The sequence below is a fragment of the Mus musculus genome, chromosome 8 (assembly GCF_000001635.26).
Source record: "Mus musculus strain C57BL/6J chromosome 8, GRCm38.p6 C57BL/6J".
NCBI lineage: Eukaryota > Metazoa > Chordata > Mammalia > Rodentia > Muridae > Mus > Mus musculus.
In genome coordinates, this window is record NC_000074.6 from 90,039,056 (window position 1) to 90,046,131 (window position 7,076).

Sequence of the window (7,076 nt, forward strand, 5' to 3'; positions counted from 1 at the left end):
CCTGCTATCTGACCCCTATGACATCACCAGGACTTGAGAAACACCAAAACCTCAAAGCTGGTTTCCTTCTCAGGTTAACTGTACATTAAAATCACCACAAGCATCTTCATGTGGAGTTCCAGTTCCATGTGTTAATTGGAAAAGGAAGGCTTCGGGTATGACTCTGTTGTAAGTCATGGTTGTGACCCTCTGTCCTGGGGCATCCATCTGCATTCACGGTTTTAGTACATTTGTTTCTGAAGAGGGTGGTGGGGGTCATTCATCTTTCAAGAATCCTCATCTTGGTCAGCCATTCCATTTTCCCCATTTCAGGACTGAGTCCCAGGAAAGCAAGCTCGGGAAGAAAGTGGAGTCTGTTCTGTTGGATGACAAGACATGGACTGATGTGTATACGAATAGTCAGGATATGCTAAGTTCATCGTTGGGCCATTTTGCCTTCACATCACCCCCTCAGGTATCTTGTATCTGAACTTCAATAAGCAGGATGTCATCACACAAGCTTACAGAGAAAACTGCTACAAAGGCGAGACTGGCAGATCACATGCTCAGAAAAGCATGCTCAGCTTCATTCTTCCTACTCACCAATTTCATTTCTGTTCCTTTTCACCAGTGGGAGGAGGGCTCCCCTTTTCACAGGTTCCAGAGACACACTTCACCGTTGTTTGCATGAGCTCTTGTAATTATGACACAAAACTTTAGCATCTAAGAACCCTAGGCCCACCGAAGAGGTGAATCTATCTAGCCTGCATATTGATTGGGAAGCTCCATCTATTCCCAGGGGCTGACACATCTCTGCGGGGCTTCTAACCTGCTTTGATTGATAACACTGTTTTGCCTGCTAATTTTCCTGGTTTTTTAAAAAACTGTTGTTTTCTTACTGCCCCACAGTCTGGAGAAATGCTTCAATTTGTTAAGAGTGGGTCTACAGAAAGTTAAGAATACCTTGGATGTGGCTTGGGGTCATTAACCAACAAAGATGACTATTTTAGTCACTCCTGCTATCCATCCCTAGATACTGAAGGCGACTCTAAGAACATTGCCTGGAGACCTCTACCTCCCCCCCCGCCTCGTCACCCCCCACCTCCCACCCTGTAGCATGACAGTTTCTATATTACACATCAGTGTTTAGATATGTCCCTCTACTTCATTCACTCTTTCCATGTTTGTAAGCCACTTCTGCCCTACAGAACTCATTCGTTATTATACTTTGGTCCCTACAGCCACTCAGAAGGCTGCCACGTATTCTTTAAGTGTATGTCTTAATTACTCTGCAGACGCATGAGTCCAGTGTGGACTTCCTTCACGTTTTGACATGCTATTGTATAATAAATCTCCCCTGGTGGACCTACATACAAAGCATAGCTTTTGGCTACTTGGTATCATATGTTACACATCCCCTCAGCTGCTCTTTGACCCCAGCCTCTCATTAAATAAGGATCAAGTTGAAATCCTCACAGGGACCATCGGGGAAGAACAATTGCATGGCAAGGGCTAAGTCAGACTGTGGCAAGCCCAAGGGCCAGATACATTTTGTGCCAAACGAAAATGAGGGTGGTGCTGCCAGGTCTGCCCTATCTCAAGAGACAATTAGTTCACAGCTTTATGCCATAGCCCACTTTTCAATGATAACCGCTGTTTTCACTCTCTTTATGAACCCTGTCAGCAAAATTAGCATGCACCCTTTTGTGAGTGTGTGTGTGTGCGTGTGTGTGTGTCTGTTTGTGTATATGTGTTGCCTATCTGTGCATGTGCATGACTGTGCATGTGTGTCTGAATGCATATTTGTATTTGTATGTTTGTGTGTCTGTGTGTGTCAGTGTCTATATCTATATGTGTATTCCTGTATGTGTATATACGTGTGTGTCTGTGTACATGTTTGTGTTTGTATGTTTGTGTACATTTCTGTGTGTCAGTGTCTATATGTATGTGTGCATACATGTGTGTATGTATGTGACTCTATGTTTGTACATATGTGTAAGTTTGTGTGTTTGTACTTGATTTTATGTTTGTGTGTGGTGTGGTGTGTGGGAGTGTGTGTATGTGTTTGTGTGTGTGTGCGTACCTAATATGTGTACCTCTGAAAATCTAATCATTATCACAGAAGATCCTGCGGTCAGCCCATCAGGGATGGAAAAAGCCAAGGTTATTTATAAAGAACACTACAGAGTATGCTTCTAGGGACAGAGAAAATGGAAAGCCACTGGTCCCCACACATACATGTGGAGCTCTTGAAGGCCATTTGTTTCTCCTCCTCTGGGTTTCTACCACTGACCTCTACCCTGGAAGTTCATGCTGAATGCAGCCGCAGGGAAGAGGCATGGCACCTTTGGTAGTTCCTCTTCCTCCTCATGTTCTATTAATCTTTTGTGGCATTTCCTGGCTGCCTCAGACCTACTGTTTCCTCCTCTAAAGTTTTATGGTCTTTATAATCCATCCCTCCCACTTTGACACCTTACTACATTCACTCTTTTCTACTTTAATGTGCGATTGCATCCCAAAGAAATTATCGTTATGGAAAGTACTGTTTCAAACACGTTGTTTTGATGCAGAGCACGGGAATTATGAGATCAAGAGCTTCATAGTTGCAGGAGTGAAGTTTCAGCTCCTGCACAAGTGTAAGAACAGATGTGCATGGCTATAAAATGTAAATACCACTGAGCAAATGTGACCGTGGAGCGAGTTTAACTCCTGCTTAAAGCCCTTTGTCTTTTCACCTTCTCCTGCATTGAATCGTTCAGCAGAAATGTCTACGTTCCTACTGTGTGTAGGTACACCTACTGACATAGGTGCAGAAGGCATAGAAACAAGCCAGAGGCAATATCTCTACCTCAAGTCTGCCTTACTTAGAACAAGGAAACAAATTGAAAGAGCAATTAGAGCCCCAAGGACAAAAGGCCCAGCAGCTTAGAGAACACCTGTGCACATGACCAAGGGGATAACTGAACGCACAGAAGACCATGCCCAAAGCCACCCACACACAAAGTAAGTAAAACTGCTGGTTTTCCTACTTAAGTGGGTGCTGATAGTTCCTAGATTCTGCTGGTTGCCTAACTTTACTCTTAACACTTAAGTTAGAATGTGTCCTCCAGAAATGTTCACAACCAAAAGTGATTTCTTCCAAGCAAACACACCTGCCTATCTACCCAGACCGACCAGGAACCTGAGCTTCTCAGTAGCCACCCCTCCCCCAAGAAGTCCACTTGGTACATGTTACTTAGCCTTTTTATTTTACCACTACACATCAGTTTGTCTTTTTTTTTTTTAATTTATATAGATGAAATCATAAGTAGTGTTTGGGAGCCATAGGTACATGCCTGTTATTCCACATTTGGGAGACTGAGGCAGGAGGACCATGAATTTAAGACTAGTCTGGGCTACTACAGTGACACATGGTTTCTAAACAAGGTATGAGTTGGTAATCCATAACCAGATATGCTGAAGTCTTATTACTCCATGCTGATCTTTCCTCTCCAGTTTTTTTTTTTAATTATTAAAACTATTGCTATTCACTGAGAGGAGAAGTGGACCCAGGTTTCTACTCCTAACCCAGAGGCTATCAGCAATTGATACATGGCATTTTGTGTTTGTGATTTGCAGATTGGAGATGACCAACCTTTTGTAACTGGCATTCAGAGTAGTGCATTTGGAAGAACAGCCTAAATGCACAGTAGTGCATTTAGAAGAGCAATGTGTCTCGCTTGTAAGCTGTGTATGTACCAGGCCTTGGTTGGAACCCCAGACATGCTGTGAATCTCTCACACCAGTCTTGAATACCTACCTAGCGCATTGGTTTCTGTAAGCATTTATCCCTCCTCTTCTTACAGCTTGGCAGTTTGTAACTGGTGTTTGTGGCTGGACTGTCTGTTCTCTCCACTTTGGTGTGAGATGGTTCTCTTTCCTTCTGCAGTAGTCTGATATGGAGTGTACCCTACATGCTTCTGTGTTTGAGCTATTAATCCCCAGTTCATAGTGCTGCTCTAGAAAGTTTGGGGACCTTTGGGACAAGGTCAAAGATGGCTGTCATAGAAGTGTAGCGGTAAACCCCTTCCTCTTCTGACCTACTGGCTCTGTTTCTCTCAAAGAGATGTGAGCTCGGAGTCTCACACTCAGCTCCTGGTGCAAGCACCTCCATGTCATTCCCTCCTTGAGACTGTGAACCAAATCCTTCTTCCCCTAGGTAGCATCTGTCAAGTAGTTTTCCATGTACCAGGAAAAGTCTCCATAGCATCCCATCTTTCTTAGGTCCTTTGCCAGGATGGTAAGCTATGGACTCTTGATGGTGTTCCTGATTTTATAAACACAGCTTCTCTAAATGCTAAGTTCTCATGGATCCAGCATCCTTACAGTGCAGCTTCCTGCAGATGCAAACTGGTTTCTGCACTCTGATACATGTTGATTTTTACATTTCTGAATATCTAGCTTTTTGATTTAGCAGGTCCAGTGCTTCTTTGCCCAGTTTATTTTGAAACACAACTCATTATTTGTAGGCTTATTGGTCAGAAATGGAGAGCAAATTCCTGAGGACAGGTCGCACATGCCCTGCAAGGGAGAGGGCTTTCATCCTTCTCTTCCCTAACCAGGTCCTCACCAGAACAAGCATTCCTAGGTTTCTCTAAACCTAATGACCTGGGCCTGCTCTCTAGCCTTCTTTGTGCTTAGCTTCTATGAGATTAAGGCCTCTATAGTTACTACCCACAAGGCCTTCTGGATATTTTACCTTTGATTGACAATGAATGACTCCACATTAATTACAGTTAACGGACAATTCACTATGTCAGCATTCTGATAACTGTCTCCAAAACAGCAGTGAAACTTAGCAACAGTCACCTACAGACACCATATTGCAGCTACCCCCACATTTCTCAGAGATCAGCCATTGTACCAATGTATAGACTCCCTTCAGCTAGTATTTCACCCCTTGTTTCCACAAACTCATCTAATCATTCTCTGATGACAGATGTCCTCTGTTCTTCCTGCCTCCAGTGATGAGTCCTCATGGCCACTTAGGCTTCAAGAGACCCAGTTCCAAAAATCCCATCTTAGTATCTAATTTCTGCAGGCATTTCTAGTACCAATGGGCAGGTGTTGTTCACCAGGAGGCATAAATCTAAAGTGGAGGTTAGTGTGCAAGAGGCTTATTAGGCAGCTTTGGGGATAGGCAGCCATAATAAGGAAGGATATTATGATGTGGTCTCAGCAAAAGGCCTGGGCAACTGTGTGTGGGTGAAGATATTGAAGAAAGAATGCCAGGACTTTTAGAATTGCTAGCCATAGGTTAACACTGGACATAACATAGGTTAACAATGTCCATAGCACTGGACATAGCTGCTCTAAGAGGGAGTATCTTCTTGGACAAAGTGGCTTCTTCCCCAGTGCTTATGAGATGCTAAGAGTACAATCTATGGAGAGCTCTGGACTCTTGCTCCACTTTTGAATATAATGGATGTAAAACAGAATGTCTTGCTACCCTTATTTCAACTTCTCCAGTGCAAACATTGAGATTTTCCCATCTTCCTTTGCTGCATCGGCATTCTGCTGCTGCTGCAGTGAGGGCATGCAGATGACAATCAACATTCTTGTCTCATTCCTGACAACGGGAAAAAAATTTAACATTTGTCCTTCCATCCCATATTTGATACACATGTTTTTATGTATACCTTTTACTAGGTATTCATTTCTCTCCTACTACCTTTTAAATAATAGATGCTGAATTTAATTAAGTAGTTTTTGTTTCTGTTGAGATAATGGTGCAATCTACTGAAATTATCACTTTTTCCTTCTAATTCCCATAGTAATTAAGAGTGACTTTAAAATGGTAAACTAAACCTTAATTCATGGAATAAAGTCAGCATTGTTAGTATTTAATATTTGACGTCATTTGCTAGAATTTTACATCAAGTTTTTTTTTCTTTTTTCTTTTTGCTTCTGTGGTTTTGAAAAAATTAATCCTTGTTTCTTTTCTTGTAATGCTTCCTTACACTTTGCTCCTGAGGTCATGCTGATGTCAGCAGGCTGGGTTACTTCTGTTTCCAGAGCACTGGTATTTGTTATTCCTTAGCAGATCTGACCAGTTCATAGTCAGGTTCTGACCCTGGGGCCAGAGTTTGTTTGTGGGAAGATTTTTACTTTATTAGGTTTAAGATTATTTGGATCTTTTTTCTTCTGAAGTAAAATTTAATGACTCATTTTCTTATAAATCTGTCCATTTTGTGCAAATCGTCCAGTGCTCCCTCTTCTTCTCTTTGTGGAAGCTTCCTTCTGCCACCTCCTGCTTGTTTTTCCTGCTGTTTGAGTTGCACTGATTTCAAAGTAGGAATTGCTTTGAACAGAAAAGTGGCCCTAACTACGGACTTACTTCTCTGTACTTCCTTTTCACCAGACTATCAATCCCTGAATCCTGTCCACCTTGGAAGCTCTCCGACCGCTTCAAATCAATATCGTCTAAAACATTCATCTTTTCCTCATTGTTCAAGTACATGGGCATATCTTTTCCTTCATCACAGTGGCTTAGATCGCGTGTGAACTTGGTGCTTGGTGCTATGGGAAAGGGGTAAAAACTTTTAACAGATGGGACCTAGTAAGGTATTTTAGGCCACCTGCAGTGTGTGTCCTTGAATAGGATTGTGGGGCTTGGGTCTCTTTCTCATTCTCATACCTGGGACCTCTTGGGCTGCAAAATTAAGTCTGTGGCAGGAGACCCAAAGCAATGTGGCTAAACGGTCATGGATAGAAGGCACAAGGGTGTGTGAACCCAGATTAATTTCTTTCTTTATAAGACAGCTTATCTTAGATATCTGTGTGTGAAGTACATATCCATGCTCAAGAAGTGAAAACCGTCTCCGTAGTGACAAAGTAAACATCTTACTGATAGGAATACATTGGAGACTCTAATCTACTTGTATCTGAATATTGTTGGAAATTGTGAGCGAAACATGGGTGCACTTTTATATAGCACTCTATTTCTTCTTAAAGGTAGAGACTGTGGAGTTCTGAATAGAGATATTTGGGTTCATGTACTCTGCTTAGTGAAGCAATTTTCAAACACTAAAACTGTCATCATTTCAGCATAGCAGGGT